The sequence below is a fragment of the Strigops habroptila genome, chromosome 5, assembly GCF_004027225.2.
Source record: "Strigops habroptila isolate Jane chromosome 5, bStrHab1.2.pri, whole genome shotgun sequence".
NCBI classification, from domain to species: Eukaryota; Metazoa; Chordata; class Aves; order Psittaciformes; family Psittacidae; genus Strigops; species Strigops habroptila.
This window is the reverse complement of record NC_044281.2, coordinates 35780975-35800856: the sequence shown is the minus strand read 5'-3', so window position 1 is coordinate 35800856 and position 19882 is coordinate 35780975. Positions and strand designations below refer to the sequence as shown.

The window sequence follows — 19882 nt, the reverse complement described above, 5'->3', positions numbered from 1 at the left end:
GTTGTAATGAAACAGTCTGGCATTCTGAACAAGCAAAGATGATAAGTACTCAGTATGCTAATTAGGGTAGCAGATGTTTTCAATAAATTTGTACTGGCCTGAAATAATTTTTTTACAGATATGAATATTCACTTTGTTGTTTGGCCAATCCATAAGAGTTTGATTTCTATAGGCTCTTTTTCATGACTAATGACTTAGTGTCCTCAAGATTTACTTTATGCTATTTTATTTTTTCTTTTAAAGTGAAAGAGTACTTCCTTCCCTAGATAAAGTAAGTCTGGTCTAATGCTCCCTGTTATGAACTCTTGCATCTAGCTAATTATTACCGCAAGTACATCCCTCACCTGAATTTCATGGGAGATTTAAAAAAAAGTTTTAGTTAGTTTCAAGTATAAAATCAAGAAAAAAATATTTTTTTTAAAATGTAATCTCTGTAATTACTGATATAATCATGCGACACTCAAATATCACTCTAATCTAGGAAAAAAAGAACGCTTGAAATATGGCAGGCCACATACTTTTTTTTTTTTTGTGAAATTTGTTATCCAAACTCCCTACAGATTCCATCTGCCATGAACATGCTTCAGCATCAAGCTACAAGACCTAATGAGGAATGTTTCCGTATACCAGGAGAGCACCACACATGACTAGAGAGGCAGAGTCTGAACGCTTAAGGCTGCTGCTGAATGGGCCAGACTGCTGAGAGAGGGCTGAGAGCCAGCACGATGCCTCCCGTTGGTGCAGAGAAAACCAGGTGTGGCTGTTCTGAAGCTAAGAGGCAAATCAGGGCCCCAAAGGGGAGCAGATGGAACAGAAGAGGAACTTAGCCCTGGAAAAGATCCTGCTGCTGGCAATCGGATAAGGTGAGTGAAGTAGTGACTGCTCCAGTCCTTGTTCCCCTATCAGCTACAGAAGTTGCCACTCTGGCTTCAAAAATTTTTGCAATGGCAAAGCCATTACTTAAGGATTACTGAACTGCTGCTTCTTGGAGGCTACTGCCAGAGGGAGCTTGATTGTTTTCAGCTTGAGTCACCCTAAGAGGAAGTGTGGCTCCAGCCTTGTATAGGCAAAAGTAGATATCAATTATTTATCACAACATACCAGGCTTGAATGGCATAGGAAAGTAGAGAAATGCTAAAGGAAAGCATTTCCAAATTGATAGGAGAATCACGTAGCCACAATACCGCCACAGAAAAGCAGTTTCTACCTTTAGTGGAGCATGGAAGGCCTTACCTTTGGGCTGCTTCAGTAACTATCCATTTTTCTATATTGCACAGGAAGGTCTGCTTGAAGCTGTCTAGGCACTGCAAGTCCCCACTGAGAGGACAATGATAGGGGTAAGGAGTGTTCCTTACTGTTAGGCTGTGATCCTAGCTTGAAATTGGATGACCACATAAAAATGTGAGATTAGTGAGGTGAAAATAAAGATGAAATTCTGACTCAGCTAAAGCTGTTGCCTGTTTTGGAATGAGTAATAGACAGAATTCCAGCTGTAGCCCACTAAATTACGCATACACCTAACTTTACAACAAGCAGAATGCCAGGAGAGAAAAGGCATGGGTGCTTGCTCCACTGTCAGACACAAAAATCCAGTGTAAATATTCTCCCATATAAATGTTTTCTACCCCTGGTAAACTTAAGAAAAGTACCATCTAACATCAACCTTTTACTTCCCAATTTCCCCTGGATTTTATACCATAAATTTGGTGCACAACATTTGGCACAAAACCAACATTAAAAGAAAACTTACTTTGTTCTCACCTCAGAGGAAGCTCATGATTTAGTTTCATTTAAGTTTCTCTGAAGTGGCTCCAATATGAAAGCAGAAATTGGTGCACATTAGAACAGGGCCCCAGAACACCTTCTGCAGCTCTGAAGTAAAATCACTTCCACAGGAACTTATGAAATTTTAAAGGAGTAACTCAGACAAAAGAATAACATTTGCATGATTTAACACATCTGCTACAGAAAGAAAAGAAAACAGAGAGATTTAATTCGCCTCTCATTCAAGTCTATTTTCCACATGTAGTGGCTGGTACTGTATCAGGTAGACACTTTCAGACCAAGACAGAAATGGACAACAGACCACCTGTGCAGTGAAACTCTCAACAGCAATGGGCATATCTTTACACTTCAGCATTCTTTTCCCTTCAGTCTAGAGAAGACCTCAACTATATTCTACGACTTTACACAGCAATTGTAGCTACTATCGCGCTCTACACTAAGCTAAGCTATGCTTTGCACACATGGACACCAATGAAACACACACTAAATAAAGTAGAAAAGAAATAAAAATAGGAAAAAAACCCCCACAGATGTCTTTCAAAATTGCTGAAACTTCTGATAAGGCTCTGTTGTTTTGTTTTTTCATGTATTGCCTTATTTTTAGAAAACACTTGCACATCTGCTATGTAAGAGAAATTAATACTGATGTGAAATTAGTAATTATGCCATTTGATGTAATGAAAATTTGAAAATCAAAACATGTTCTATGTTAAATTTATGTTCAATACTAGTTTTCCGTAAGAATTTTGACTAAATACAGATCAGTTTTTCTTGAAAAGTTTGCCCTTATTTTGACTAAAATAAATGTAGCAAAATAATACATTAATAGAATACAAACAAATTCAAGTCAATCTTGGATTAACTCAGGGGGTGGGGGGGCTAAGAAATGAAAACTAGCAGTTGGGAAGGTCCAAAATTGAGATTGCCAACTACATTCTGCAAGAATATGCAGAGTTCTGGTCCTCACATTCAAGGTAAATAGATTTAAGCATTAATGTGCTGTGGAAGACAGCTGGGGAAGAGGAAGACAGTGGTAACAGTGGAGTCTAGCTATTGCACATTACCAGTTTTACTAGATTTACAAAGTTAGGAGAGGAAAATATTGCTGCCCGTAAATACACTACAATAAACTTGAGGGAGGGAGAAGCACTGCTTTTTCAGGACCAGAGAACAAATAATTCCAAGGACAAATATGTGTGAACTGATCATGCATGTATTAAGGCTATATAAGGAAAAATGATTATAGCTATTCCACCATCACATTCCTGGGGCATGTTATCAAGTGAGAGGTGGAACAAGAAATTTAGAAGAGTCATGTATAATAAGTTCCATTAAAAGTGACTGCATGACGTTGTCATAATGAAGCAGGGGACCATAATTAATGACACAGTATTTTCCAATAACTTGTTCTTACTTTCTTTTATGACAATGAAGGAATTTATTTATCCTGTATACATGGAGATTTGTGTGACTAAACAGGATATAAGGGTCAGAGGGGTCATAAAAAAGCAAAGATACAGAGATCCTCATGTTCACCACCGAAGTCCAATTGTTCACAATATCATACAAACAAAATCTTCCATTCCGTTCTAATAATTTGCTGTATCAGCAACACTATAACACAGTCTCAAAACCTTCCTAAAACTGCCTAGATAATAAAAGATTTTGAACTAGAGACTTGACATCAATAATCTTCAGCTAATTTGAAACTGCCAAAGAATGAAAACAAATTTATCAGTACAGACTGACCCCTTTGTGCGCTCAGCATTTGTTACAAGGCAGCATATTAATTCTCTGTAAGTCTAAGTCTTTATAAAGGCCTTAGTGTCCCTGTGTGAAACCAGAACGCAAATGGAAAGGAGATATGACACATACTTTTTCATGATGCACAGCATTCAAGTTTCATTTGATGCAGTAACCTGTATAACTTGATTAAAAATCTGCAACCACAGATACATTCCATGATGTTTCTGATAAAAACTACTATGGTTTTAAAAGAAAAAGACATTTTGGAATTAACATTATTATAGAAAGATGAGCAGATATATAATTTTTATACTTGAACCTTTTTGAAAAGGAATACCTTAAATACATATGCCTTAAAAAAGTAGCTGATTCTACAGCATCTAGCTAGCATTTATGTAAGATGAATGAAACTCTTCTATTTTCAGAACATTTGAAGATAGATGGCTAGTTAAAACAATATTTGAAAAGCAAAATCTTGATCAAAGATAACATCTTAAAACAATGTGGGCTTTCAAATGTTTAGACAATATGCACAGCCAGTCTTAACAAAAATTTCCCGCAGGTCTCTGTCTCTACACAGTGGCATATTTTTCACATTTTCCAGAAGACAAAAGCATTTTGCCATGGAAATTTCATCGCTTCAGTTGTGAGTTACAGAGATTTAAAGCTTCTCTCAGTTGGTCTCAGAAGCATCACTGACACAAGGGTATTGCTCTCAGAAAAAACTGAGAAGCTGTAGCTTAGAAAAACATTTGCAATGACCATTTCTGTGGTTTTAGCCTTTGCTAAAAACATTGAATCTGCTATTGGAATTTTGTCTGCATTAAGTAGCCCTTTGTTTGCAATAAAGTAAGAATCCTGTGTGTTGAATGCTAAATGGGTATATAATAATGATCCAAAAAAACACTTCACTTTGAAGGGTTTGCTCCTTCATATCTGGCCATTTAGACAAGGGGCCTCATTTTCAGAACCAATCGATATTGTGATTTCCATGGAAGTCATTAGTAACACTCTGCACTTCAAAATAGCTTTTGCACTCTAAATAGCATTCCAAGAAACTTCTCTTAATCCAAAATCATGGAAACCCTGCTGCAGCTGTATTTGATACTGAAGAAGTCTAAAGTTACAAGGGGCTTTCTAATTGCCAGGACTTCTTCAGCTCTGCCCCTGGCAGTGCACGGGAGCTGGGTTCACTGCACCACTCATCTTTCCGTGACATTAGAAAATCAAATCTCCCATATCCAAGGAGAGTTTGTTACCTGGCCAGTGCTGGGTTGCTCTGGAGATGAGAATGGGATAGCCATGCCAACTTCTTTCACTAAACCTGGGTCACTGAATTGAAGACAAGAGACAGGGGCCATAAATACATCATTTAAGGAAAGAAGGTCTGTAGCCTTTGCCTTTCTAGCCTTGTGTAGCTGTCAAGCTGCTGCAGGGCAAGATTTTGCATATAAATCAATGTCGCAGGGTGATTTTCCCTGAATAATTATGGCTTTTATCCAAACCTCATTTACCCCCTCCTCTAAGAGACAAGAACAAATGACAGTATCTGGATATAGGGGAAAATAAAGAGAATAAGTTTGGGATTTAAATAAATTAAGATACTGCTGCTGACTGGAAGATTTGCAGAGTACATTAACCTGCATGCAACCGCCACGACACCAGAACTATACTGCTACCAACAGAATCTGGGGAATCCCCCGGTAATGGAGTCTCTGTTGTTTGCTTCAGGTAATGTTTCACATTGACATAATTCGATAGTTGCTCAGAGCAACTGGTCATAGAGAGTTCACTTCTTTGTCCTAATTTGATGATGCGGATTTCTTAAGGAGGGTAAAGATTTTTTACATTTTGTCACTATTTTTATTGCCAATTTTTCTAATAAGTTACAAAGATCAAGAACTATGCTGAAAGCCAAAACTCAAGTAGAAAGGGTGAGAAAAAAAAGCTCAGTAAAATTTGATTTTCCTCATCATTGGCTCTTTCACAGCCCAATAATCCATTTCTAGGACAGATTCTAATCTCAGATGCAGTGTGGGCATCCCAGCATACCTAAGAAAAATCTGTTACTGTGCATCATGCATGATATTAGAATCTGGCCCTTCCATTGTAGATGAAACATTTGCATAAAGTTCTTATGACTTTTTATAATAGCCATATTTTCTAATATTTGCAACTGTGCACATTTTTGCCTGAATTGCCTGTCATTTCACAGATGGCAATTATGAAAAGCCCTCACTTATGGCAACTAAGAAAATAAATTTGTCTAAGGGTGTGAACAGACAAATTCATCCCCAAACTCCTTTTCTAAGAGCTTGGGTCATGCATGCTGCCTGCTTAGTCCCTGCTCCTGTAGTGAAGTCAACAGGCAATGTCAAAAAGTAAGTTGCACCTAAGAGCTGTCAATTACTGTGATTTTACCCTGATTTATTTCTCAAGTTTGAGAGTGAATGAACTTTTTGAGTGTATGCAGGAAACCCTCTAGATATATGTTTAACTTTTATATAAAGAATTAGCCCCTAGGGAGATCAGTCAATCTCTAGTTACCTGGACAGACCATCACCTTTTTTTTCAGATTTTTCTTTCTTTTTTCTCCACAATCAAGTCAGTATGTGAGCACATAAGGCATAATATGGTCTGCAGAAGGTGGCCTTTTTGACCCATGGCTTTCAGCTGCTCTTACATAATTGCTGAGGATAAGTCTAAGCTTCACCCCACCTCTGCCTGCCCCGTGTCTGCTGGCCAGCCTGCTCCGGGGCGCACAGCTCTCCCACCCTGCCACGGGGCAAGAGGGTGCTGGGGCTGTCATGGGGGTCCCTGGCAGGAAGGAGCTGGTATGTAAATACAGATTGGGCATCTTAAAGTGATGGTTGCTCTCTACCAGTGCATTTCCTTAAAACGCTTTTTAATAGCACAGTTAATTTTTTTCTTCAGAAAGACATAATCTGTTGTTTGCCAATTTGTTCTCTTAAACACTCCAGTTTACACCGTTTCAGCCTCAAAGACCAATTACTTTGTTTTCCAAGGGCTGCTTAATCTAACCTCCATGTATATCTTATCTTTTATTAAATCCAGATAGAGAGCACTCATTCCCTCTTATTTTAAATTACCCATAATTCCTTAGTCACAGTGTCTCTCTAATGTAGCCCTCCAGCCTAATATCAGCTTGCTCGTAGCTATTGAGTTTCTAGAAATACGGCATGTCCTTTATTTCTTTCCATGCATCTAAGATCAATGCAACCTTCCACATTATTTAATGGTCATACAATTGGGAAATGTTAAGTGCTAGATAAATGTATATTATTATTTTGCCTCACTGTGATGTTCGCAGCACTTGCATTTTGATTTTTCACCTCCTATTGACTAAACTGTCATCCTATACTGGCCTTAAGATTTACACTTATGTTTACATAGTAGTTTTCAGTGCTTCAGATACAGCTCCACAACATTTTTGATTTTCAATAGGTATCTAACTCCAGGTTTTGGGGTGGTTGTTTTTTATTGATATAGTAATTACTCTACTTTTGTAATGTGCTGCATTTTCCTCCAAAATTTCTCCGAGAGGCAAAATAGAAATCATTCTTACAAGGGCATTAATATTCTGGTCTGTTTTTCTGATTTACCTTTCATGTCCGTTTTCACTACATGCTATTTATTTGAGAAAAATATACAGAGAAAAGGCAAGTCCCAAACCTGCACATAAATCTGCACAACTTACTTGGAAGCAGTGACATTCTGTTGATCTCAATTAAATCTCCAATAGGTGATGATTTGGCCTAAATGTGTTAACCCTTTTACTTGCCTTCAGCACACACCTATAAAAAAATGCTCAAATATTTTCTGGTGTATCAGTAGACACTTTATTACTCCAAATAACATTAGCAAATTAACCATCAGCAAATTCTAACCTCATCTTATGTTTCTGGCTACTATGCTAATGAGTCTTGACTTTAGGAATGCCTCATTTGCCTTCCTCCAGCCACTAGAAGAGAGTCTCAACACTGAGCTTTTTGTACTGTAGTATTTCTGTCCTACTAACTCAGCATCTCTTTGCACCTTCAAATCATCTGTATCTCCACTTGCGGCTATCAGGCCCCTTTTTCCTATTGCTCTTCTCACCAAGTACAGTAAAAGGCCTTCAAATCTCTAACCAAACTAACCTGTCTCAGTAAGATCAGGAGATGGTATTTGATCTAATTTACATCCCATGAAATCCTAGTGACTTCATTAAGTTGCACAGCACGTAAAACAACCCATAGTGTAGCTTACAAGCAAGATTCTCATTACATGCCAATATAGCTGGCTTTTCCCCATTAACTAAATGCTGCAACTCTCTCCCTCTGATACTATCTGTCTTGAAGAATATTCCTCAGATGTTCAGTTCTCCTAGCTCCTTAGTATTTTTCCTCTGAAAATACACCTTCCTATTCTTTACAGCGATGCTGCAATTCACTGTTTCCCAACACCCCTCTCCACTTCTTTCCCCTTATCTCCATAGTAACTTTCATGCTATTGAAAAACTAACAGCTTTGTTTGCCATCCTGTCTTCTCATGCTATTACACATTAGAGCTTTCTCAACAGCTGCTTTGATATGCTGTACATCTAAACCACTTTGCTTGCATTACCCTCATTAAGAAAACAATAATTAAGAGCAGTTTGTTTGTTTTCAAGTAAACAGAAAAATTCAACACTATAAAATTCAACAGACTCTCATCTGACTATATCCATCCATCTCACTTAGCTTCCTTGAACCAAAATCATCCATATACTGCAGATGTTCCAAAAAGATAGACCTATTTTATAAACCAGTCACAAAATATAATGTTGCAATGGTTGTGTTTGAAGTATTTGCATGAGTTAACCATGAGAGAGTGATCAGAGTCAGAGTGGCATTCACTGTATCAGTGTGGTTTTCCATGCATCCAAGCCACAGTTCTCAACTTGCAGGCACTGGGGAGAATTTAAATCAGGAGCCTTTTGAAGACATGTCTATGCACAGTGGCAGCAGCCTAAGGCTGTAGGGAGAAAGATGCATTTTACAACATTACCGTGAACAACATTTTAAATCAGACTGTGAGTGCTCATGGTTCTTAGTGAAGGGTGAGAAACAGAGTTTTGATTGTGCCTAGACAGGGTGTGTAGTGCAAATAACATTGATTAATGTTGTCCTAACACTCTGCTTTAAATAACTGTCTTCAGAAAGAGTAAAGATCTGCTGTCTATACGAAAACTCTAATTTTTCTGTCTGAGCAGAACAATTAAAATTGCAGTAAAGATTACGAAACAGAAAAGAGGAGAAAGGGAAAAAAGCAAAGAGGGGTAGCATATTTACTTTTTCCTGATTTTGGAGAAAAATAAAAAATAAAAAGCTTCCTAAGCATATTTGGAGTGTTGGAAGCACAGAAAAATCTGATCCTGTTGTAACCATGAGGCAACATCCCTGTTTGTGTTCATCACTACCTGCACATTTGAACCAAAACCGCATTGTCTGCTGAAGTATCCAGCCTTCCTCCCGTGATCCAAACGAAATTATTTCAGGACAAGTAAAGTTCATTGCATTCCTCTAAACTATAATTCCACTGATCTATTTCTCTGAGAGCAACATTTTATTCAATGTTCTATATTTCATTCACCTATTTGTAGTGAGATGTGAGCTCATTTATGTTAATGGAACTTACTGACAGATGAAAGATAAAAATGCATTTCTGGTCAAATGATCTACTGCAATTGTTCTAGCACTGCTGGTAGTGTTGGTTTGCACAACTTCCTTTGGTGACACATTACCAGGGTTCTGACAGGCAGGATGCTGTCCAAAGTTATTCACATCACAGGCAGTTTGATTAGGATTCCTCATCAGATTCTTATGGCTGTAATATCTTTTGGGAATAAAGGTTCCTAAAATGGTTCTGTCATTGCACATTGATTGGCAGACGTTGCCAGGACTATGCATAGATATGGCACAATCCTAATTCTTCCCTAAGGATATGGGCCGTGTATGCAGCTTGCTGCTCATTTCATCTAACAGCAAAATGACTATATAGTATTACTGACCAACATAGTTCAAATAAGGTCAGGAGGTCAGTTTTCTCCAGCATGCTGTAGTGAAATGGAATATAAAAAGCTCCTGCTGCCTGTGAAAGAGGAAAGAAAGGAAAGAAAGAGGAAAGAAAGTATGGCATTATAATAGCCATACTCAATACAAGGCAGAACCAGAATTTTAAACATAGGTTGATGATGTGATTTCTCCACTGGAATATAACTTCACATGTGAGGCAGAACAATTGCTAGAGCTTTTTTCCTGTCCTGTAAAAAGTAGGTTTTTAAAAAGTCTCACTCTGGAAGACAATAAGATGAAGAAGTATATATATAAATGCAGCAGTTTCATAACTGTGAACACCTGAGTGGCTCGCATGGTGAAGGTGGCAGCAGTTCAAGTCCTAGCATCACCACTTCTCTATTTTGCATTTATGTGATGCCCTATTTGTGAAATAACTCTTCATCCCAGAGCAGGTATCAGCCACCTTCTGCTAGTGTAGTCCTACACTTCATTAGTAGCTAGGTATTAACAGGGGACTCTCCCACTTTCCTGTGTCTCCACTAGCACACAACTATCTCATTTGCTTTCTCCATGAAGATTTCAGTGTCTGTGCAAAAGCCACAACAACAAAGAATAATATATAACACCTAGGGCAGTAGCTGGGATGTGGGAGACAAGGACCAAGGACATTCTTCTGACTAATTCAGATGACAGATTTCAAACCTCTGCTTCCTTGGAGGATGCTCTCACACCAACTAACTCCTCTCTTCTTAAGGAGTGCACGGAAAGGTCATCTGCATCCAACTCTCATATTGCCCTTAAATTCCATGTCAGAAGCTTTGTTCCCTGCAAAATCTTAAAGAAATACTTGATCCTGGGGAAAAAAAAAAAATAGTTTCAACAGGTTGGATGATATTTTTTGTGCTAAAAACAGATTTGGAAAAATTCCCAAACTGCAGACTATTTCTGAAGTTTAACAGACTGATGGCATGGAAATCATTACATACCAGAAGGCATTACAGATGACGTGTTTTAAAACAGAGTTAGAAGGGCAGCCCCTTGCCTATTAGCTAAGCTCTTATTAGAGTTAGGGCATTTTTGTATACGGTGTAACAGAATTCTTCATATTCCTTCCAAGACAGATCAGTGTCTAACAGTGATGGTTTGATACGCAGCAATACCTGGTCAATGGCTTAAACTTACTCATTTGTCTTTTAGTAATTTTTTCTACAAAATTGGAATATTTGTTTCCTTATTGGGTGGGAGGGGCATGATAGCAGACTTCCAGGCATACAGAAAGCATTTGCTCAAAACTTTGGTGTTTGTTCTCTCTCCATTATAGCCTATGCTCTCTCCTGGCTTTCCCTGAGACCTCTCTGGCTGGCTGTGCTGGCAGGAGCCCAGCTACTGTATTATAACATTGAAAAGGTAGAAATGATGGTAGTTAGATATGGAGGAGTACTTCAAAAGCACTTCCACGACACCTCCATCTGTCTAGGACACCTGCAAGATGATCAGGATGAGTTGTAGTTTTGGATTCCAGCTGGAGTCTTTGAGGCTACTGTATGTCCAAACAGGAAGGTATGTACAAACAAAAAATCCACTCAACACCTGGTCATGGTAAACTCTGTCTTTGAGAGTTCCAGCCTCAAAGTCGATGGATTAATACTTGGGAACAAAGCCACAGTTGACTGAAGTAGTCCAATTAGTATGAGAAGCAGCAGCCCATCTGCTCACTAACAGAGGCCATGGAAACACATCGTTTTTGCATACCTCACTGCCTTCCTGGGAAATCAGTATCTCTGTCCTAACAGTCAGAGCACTGCAATCTGCTACTGTGTTTATGAAAGAAAAGACCGTAAGCAATAGCAGAAGCTCGTTGCAGTATTTCCACAAAACTAAAACATGCTCCATGGAGAAGGACAATCATTCCATTTCCATTATAGACAGCAGTATCTCTGCTTGAGCACCACAGTTCCAAACAGAGGTGGAGGAGCTTGAGTGAGGGCATTAGCTGTTTAACCATATTGTACAGAATGCCAAATACAGGTCATCCAGCTTTCCATAGCCAGAATACTTTCTAGATGCAAGGCAGAAAGAATATAGTTATTCTATAGAGAAGGCCTTCAGACTCCAGGTCTCCTGGGGAACCTAAACTGTAACCAGGTTCACAGGCCACTGGTCTTCACAGAAAGGGGATGCAATAATTTTACACCTTAAAATTAAAGAAAAAATATGACTGTAAAAAGAGTCAGAGAAATCTAGAACAGCACTACTTCTCTTGTGGGCTACTTAGCCAAATTCTACAGTTATATGAATGGCTACAGCACACTTGTAATTCCTATTTTAATCTGTATACAGTAGTAGAGTTTGGGGGTTTTCAGCCACTGCTGTAACATATTGATGTTTTACTGATGACATGACTCTGTTGTCCTTGGTCAGACCAAAGGTCCATACAGCACATTATCTCTGACAGCGACAGTTTAGGGGAAGAATATAAAACCACAGCAAGCCTATTTCATCTTTCATCTCGCAAACCCTTCAAACTACCTGAGCCAAATGTTGTATCTTCATATTTTACAGCCTCTTCCAGTATTTTCTTTCATGAACCTGCCTTTATAATACTGTATTTAATCCAGCTAAAATTTTGGTATCCACAACATTTTTGAGCAGCAAGTCACAGAGATTAATTATAGGACTGAAGAAAAAGACTATTCCTTTTTGTTTTAAGTCCACTCCCAAATATTCTTCCCACTGGGAGAAACATTTACTAATCCTTCCCTACTCACTGTCTGTTTTCTACTTACTGTTTTACAGACTTCACCAGTTCAGTTATCTTTCCTCCCAGAGGAAGACTTCTTGTCTACCTTGTCCTTGTATGAAACAGCTTCAAAAATGCAGTAAGCTTTGTTGGGCTCCTCATTTACCTTTCTAAGAGGGGAGAGGTGGCAGAACTGTATCTAACAGTCAAGATGTAAACACTGAGCACCACACTGATAAAGTCACAGAATTATCCAAAGCAATAACCACTAGCTCAGTGCTGAGCTATTTTGTACAGATGAGGACTGGTTTCTCCAAATATCCAGTGCTTTGCAATTATCAACCCTGGGCTTAATTTATCATTTGATCCCTCAGTCACTTGTTATTTTGAGATCCCAGTACACCTCCTCACAGTTGCTTCATTTTTCCTACTGCAAATAATGTCATATTCAGCAAATGCTTCCTCTCTACTGCTACCCTTTCCTGAGTAAGTGATGAGATTTCTTTGGGACATGCTATTAAGTCTCCCTGCTCAGTGAAAATTAACTCTTTATTCCTTTTTTGGTTTTGTCTTTTATCAATCTACAAGTTATATTTTCTTTCCATCCTTTGACTTTTTAGCTCTTCTAAAAGCTTTCAGAGAGAGACCTCATTTGAACGTTTTGGAAATCCAAATATAATTCTATATCTTGAGGCATTTTCTAACTATTTGTGCAGTTAGCCGCCAAATTTTCTCTTAATAATCACACATAAGACGTATAAGCTGAAGTCTGAAAACTCCAACTGGGGACATATTTTAAGGAAAGAAGAGGTACTGTACCTAATTTTCATCTACTACAACACTATAGTATCATGACACATCTACACAAGGCAGACAGAAACATGAAAAGTTACTCATTTGGTCACCTTAGAGAAAAAACAGCTATTTGTATTGAAAAATAATGTTGCACCTTAATACTGTCATGGATTAGAAACAGTTTTTCAAAGAAGAGCATGATTAAGCTTCCTTAGCATGACATGTAATTACCCATAGTGTCAATTAGGACCTGGTGGGATGCTTGAGCAGAGAACAATTTATTTCCTTGAATGCTCATGGAGAAACACTCCCCCAAATAAGATCAGGTTTCCTTCATTCTTTTCCCTTCCTCCCAGTAAATACCCTTTGAAACCTCCCACAACATGAAAGACAACAATACAGAATTTAAATAGTAGCCATAGCTTCTGGGAACTCTCCGAGCAATACCTCCTTTCACAAGGAAGGAAAATTACAGACTAATACAGAAAAATGTGAGAAAGAAATATCCTCAAGCTCTCTGGAAAAAAAACCCAACAAACCCAACAAAGTATTTTCCACTTAAAAAGCCAAGAAAACAAACTGTGCACAGCCCTGGGAGAAACCAAAAACCTGCAGGAGCAAAAATATATAAGATTTGGCAATCTGCCAAGGAATCAGGACTGGGCAATAACATGATGGAAATACTATCTAAAACACTCCCATGGCCAATATGAACCAGCTTCTAGACACAGATAAGAGAGCTGGAGTATTAACTCTGGCAACACTTCCCTGCTTTGTCATGCCAACAGTATAATGGAAAATGAAACACTGATTGATTGAACTGCACGTGACTTGCCATAAGATATGAACTGTGTTACTTACAGAATCTTGAATGGATTCTCACTTGCTCTTCTTTGTAACTAGTTAGTGTTCTATTTTTAACCAATTCAGAATTGTAATGTGCAAATGGAAGTGGATTTTATAGCCCTGCTTTGCTTTTTTGCAGTTTTGTGTTTCAGACACTGCTGCGCCATGGCACAATGTGTATCTAGGGGACTGCAAACAAATCAGCGAAAACCCCATGAAATAAAGTCCACCTTCGGCTTTTAACTGTGTAAATGCCGAAGACAGTCTGAATACACATCCTAGTCTACACAGCGATCCTATAGGGCAGGCAGATTTTATTAAGCTGAGCTGTAAATGGGTTCATACTCCAGGCCCAGTAAAACACTGTTATCATGAGTGGTGTCCCCATGTGTTCCTTGGAATTACAGGACAGTACTTTCTCTTGACAAAAATCACAGTTGCTCTGACACTTGTTGCTAAGGTTGTGAAAGGCACGAAGTAACTGCTTCTAAAATGCAAAGAAACCCAAGAAGTGTGCTGAGTAACACTGCTACTTAAAGCCTTTGAATATGCAAAGACTACTTAAAGCCTATGAACATGTGCAGCTTCCCTGGTAAGTGAGCTGGCAGATCCCAACATATTTTTGAGATTAAAATGCTGGGAAACTACTTAGATATCAATGCATTCACTATGAAAACATCTTTTTGCCATTTGCTTCAATTAATGCTTATGCTTTAGCACAATCAGTTTTCCTCATTATATTCAAATGTGATGGCTGTGTGAATGACCAAATATAATTATGGAAATGTTGGCTCATATTCCCTGATATGGGTATTTGTAGAGAGGGTGTCAATTGGAAATACTTGGAAACCTATCAGGAGTTCAAGCACATTTTAAAAGGACATCTGTGTACAAGAAGCAATCAAAATCAACAGTATCATCATACAGGCACATTGGCTAATGCACCAGAGGTGCAGTTGGTGAGCATTATGTGGCATTAACAATATATGGTTCAGCTGTACAATTTCACTGCCAGTCCTAGCTGTTTAGTTATGAAAGGAATAGATATCAAGTAATAAATATGAACTTAAAGCTAAATCATGAGGTTGCATCACAATCAGCTGGATATCAAAACAGGAATAATTTGTTTTCAAAAGCCAAAAGGCTAAACACAAGATCTGTTATTAAAGAGTGTTTGCAGTGCAAAACCAAAGGCTTTCCTGGGACAGACACAACAGAAATCGCAGCCATGTCTATCACCCAAGTGGTTTGTTTTAGAAATGAATTCCATAAATTTTCAAACAGCTGCACAAGACTTAGCTTTGCAAATCTATTAAATTAAATAAATCATGAACACTGCCCATCTACTCATTTAGTTGGACTTTACTTTTTAAGTTGTTTGCTGGATTTGTTCATATTGCTGCATTTGACTTTGATTTTGAGGTAACTGTTCTCATTAAACAGGTGGATTACAAATATTTCATTCTGAAAGGACACAAGGCTCTGTTCAGTCTTTCTAATACACTTTAGCCAGCATTCATCTCTCATAATTGGCAACATCCTTTAAATTGCAATCACAGCTAATTTACACACGCAGAGCTGCCCACTGTAACTAGAGTTTTAGCAGCAGAGTTCATTTTGCCTTGACTAGCTCCTTGATATACTCCGATACATGGGGCAGAAACAGCCTACCTTAGCCCATGCAACATGGCAGGATATTTATTCTTTTATTGCAACAACATGATCAGTTTCCCCAATACACTGCTGTTGACCACAGTGAGAACTCTTTGCTACTGAGGCCACAGTAAATTAATCTATGTCATTAAGTAGCATGTTGAGATTCTGGAATTAATCCCTCTTCCATGCTTAGTTTGCTGCCAGTAGAATGACCCTCAATACAAATGTACTCAAATGCAAGCAATAACCATTATTCAACACACCCAGGTGCTGTTCCCTCCCATCAGGTAGTTATACCCAGAACCACATGGCTTACACAATCAGAAGTTTCAGAAATAAGGTGATTAGCACCACAACATACTGAAGACACAGGAGAGCCACTGGCTGAGGTGTCCTTCTAGATAAAGGGCAGATTACTGGAGACACTATCAATGCCAAGAATGTATCAAACACATCAGGTTCTGCTTGAGATTGTTCAGCCCAGATTCTGCCATGAGAAGTTCAATGTTTTGTGGAAACCGAAACTACCAGATACAGATTTTTTTGCCTGCGAAACACCTGCTAGGAAAAAAAAAAAGTATTGCTGTCATGGTATATCTGAGCTACAACGAAACAAGGGGCAGCCAATTAGCTAGCACTGACAGGATGAACTGAGAAAGGCAGCCCATCCAACTAGAAAGCTAAAGACTCTGAAGGTCCAAAGAACAGGCTGCACTGCACAACAGACATAGCAATCAGGAGCTCCTCAGGAGGGTTGTGTGTATGTTCCCAGCAGTGAACATTTGCAGGCTAGCAGCCCCCAATGTGTGGAAGGAGTGACCTGAACCCCAGTTAGAAATGATGCTCATGACAAATCATCCTCACAAGAGGTAAATACACTCTTGGGTCATGAACCTTAATTAAAAGTTGCAGGCTACAATGTTGGCTAATTCACCTCCCAGGAACAGAGCCAGGTTTGTGTAAAGCTGCTGAAACTGAAAAGTAGAAGAACGATGATGGGTACAGAAAAACTCACTGGGAAAGTTAAAATAATTTATATAAAGGATGGAAGCTAGAAATAATCAACTAGGAAATAGCAAAGAACAGCAACAGTTCTACATTTAAAAAAATAGTTCTATAGAGAAATGTAATAAAAACAACTTATACATGTTCTTCTGCAGCCATCTAAACAATACAATGGGGAACTAGACTGCCTCCCAGACTAGCTTGCCTACACACTTTTCACTGACGGTATCAATATCAAATATGGACATAATAAGCATACAGGACACCTAGTGGAAAGAAAATAATCAGAGCCACTGAAAAAAAGTCAGAGCATATATAAAAGATGGAGTAAGCTGCATCAAGCAGCAAGTAGCATCATATGTTAAAGAATAGTTTAAGAATCAGCTAAGCCCTCTAGCCAGGTTAACATGATGTGAGCCTACAGAACTGGTATTCTGGGCAAAGAAGAGAAATACACTGTTAGCATCACATTCTCAACTATGCAACAAGATGGTAAGCAGAAAACTTCAGTTACACCCAGTGGACAGTGGTAAACATACAGGGACATGTTGCCAGGAATCATTATTTCATGGCCAGTCAGGAAACTCAGAGAAGAGGAAGCAGCTCTTGTTTTTGCTGGAAGCACTGTACTGGACCAGTGCTGCTTTTTCTTTAAAATGACAACTAAAATTCTTAAAGACAGTATAAAGAGTATTCAAAGACAAATAAAATGTGCCTACTAAAAACTTAGAAACCAAAAGAACTTGATGCTGCTAAACCGCAGAGTAGGAGGTTTCATGTCCAGATGAAGGAACCAGAGAGGATCATAAACTCTGACAGGTGTAATATATATGACACACCCAAAAACTGTTTGAGGAACAATTTTAAAAAGACATCAAAAACACAGAAGAACAAATCCTGTTGAGAATCTGTAGGGTCAAAAAATTATGAGGATATAGAATAAGTGCTTACAGAAGATAAAGCCATTGCAGAAAAAAATAAATGTATTTCTTGCACGTGTTTTTGGTGAAGGAGATTGGAAAGACTCCTATGCTGGAATATCTCTTTACAGTGGTGTATTAGAGAGCCTATCTCAAATCAAATTTAATGACAGAAGACATTCAAAACAGTTTTATTAGCAGTAACAAAACACCAGAATCACATGATAACTGCCAATAGAATAAAGAAACTCAAGACTTAACCACCAAAATGCTATTCAACTTCTGGCTTAAATTTGCTTTGATACCAAAGGAGAACTAGGGAATCATAGACCAGTAGAGCCAGGCAAATTGGTGGAAACTGTTATAAAAATATAAGGAGTGCCTTACAGACAAATATATTTATTGGCAATGAGAGAAACAGATTTTTGTGAAGGAAGTTATGCCTCATTATCTATCAAAATACTTTCTAAAGGCATCAGTAGGCTACTGACAACAGAAATCCAGGCTATATTTATATACTGAGAGGCATTTGTCAAGTCCTTAGCCAAAAGATGTTAAAAAAATAGCTGGCATAGAGTAAGAAATTCTTCAAATGGATAAACAAATGGTTAAAAAGCAGTAAAGAGAAGTAAATTTTTAGAGCACAAGGAGGTGATAAGGTGACAGATGTGATTTAATAGGCAAAACAGATTAGCAGGGAAACTGAGACAGAGGTGACATGGTTCATTTTTATCACCCTCAGGGTCCCAGACAGACCGACCTCTGTACTTAGCTGCCCAGTGCCTGTGCATAGGGCGCGCTCTCAGGAGGGAATAGATACATCTGTACAGATAGTTCCCTTTCATCTCCAAAGGCAGAATCTATGTATATGGAGTTGGAATTTATAAAATGATTTTTTTGACTAAAGGTAAAGATTTAAATACCTTATGACTGGTGACAAAACAAACTTTGGAAATGTATTTTTCTGCCATAAAAACTGGTCAGATATTTTCTGTTTAAAAGATTTGGTTTAAGAAACCTGAAATACAAAAGAAAGAGTGGGTTTATATTTCAGTTCCACTGTGATCTTAATTTTATCCTATGCACTTTGATTAAAATCAAGATGAGAGAACAAGATTATATTCTCCCTGCCCCACTCTCAAAATGGCAAAATTCAGTTTAACCCCTGTTGCTGAAAAGTCTCAAGCTGCCTTTTCTGAAAAATTTTTAGGTTGCCATAGGGTCAAATGTAGTGCGAAGAACGGAGAAGAATGTAGTGGAAGAATGGTGCTTCCTAGTGCTACTGCTGTAAAAACAGTGACTGATTCCACCTTCTCCTGCAGATCAGTATTACCCTGGCTTAAGTAAGTATTTAACTGCTCCTACTATGCACAGTACCCACAATGGAGAAGAGCATTAAGAACTGGGGCAGAATGCTTGTTTTTTTCCACTGAAATTTCATGAGAAATTATCTGAAACAACAGGGTGGGTTCCTCACATAAAATAACAGATTTCCTATTATGAAAGTAGCAGGAGAAACCCCTGAAATGTCTAGCTTACATAAAAACATTGGAAGATTTGCAATACTGAATATGGAGTATCAAAATTGAGTTCTGTTCTTTGTCAGAAAAACTACTCATCCTGCTTCAAAAAGACAAAACCCCCTCTGACTTTTCCTTGAAACACTCTCTATATGCAAGAACTTAAAAAAATAAATTATTTTCATACATACTGAGAATCAGTACAGTGGAATCTCTCCAATGCTATTTCTGAAAGTATTCTTCAGTAATCACATAATTTATTTTTACAATGTTCTTTGATCCTCAAAATGCTATTAAGAAAACATGCTTTCTGAGAAATAAAACCAGATGTGTTTTAGTCAATATTTCACATACCTTACAGAATTTGCTTGTCTGAAACTTTACTCATATAAGCCCATCGGTTGGCCCATTCCACTCATCAAACAAGAAGCTGTAGAAAGACAAACAGAAGTGCTTGTGAACTGTTACCAAGAAATTTTCTTTCTAAGACTATGCAGAAAATACTGATAAAAAAATTAAATTACATCTATTCCTAAGAGATTTTCATGCAGTTCTGCCAGTACAAACCAGTTCAGTATCTGCATGAAATGACAATGAAATTAAAAAAGGAAAATAGAAGTAAAAACAGAAATAAAGAACTTCTGTATTAGTATAAGGGAAATAGGTAAGTGTCTAGCCTACACACTAAGACAAGAAACTGCATTTACAATATGCATTTTTTCCTCTATATACTTCAGGCCTACCAATATTGTTTCACATTAGCAAACTAGATGTAACACATTCACATTTAAAATAGCATAAAACCATGTG

The 19882-nt window shown here is 38.1% G+C and overlaps 1 long non-coding RNA gene across 1 annotated transcript in view; it reads right to left on the bottom strand.

The window, feature by feature from the left end:
* The window catches only part of LOC115608348, a 94199-nt gene extending 74697 nt beyond the window's left edge, over positions 1-19502 (bottom strand). Inside the window, exon 1 of the long non-coding RNA XR_003991512.1 lies at positions 19427-19502. This is a non-coding gene — a long non-coding RNA (uncharacterized LOC115608348). The remainder of the gene's footprint in view (positions 1-19426) is intronic.
* Positions 19503-19882: the final 380 nt, after the last annotated feature.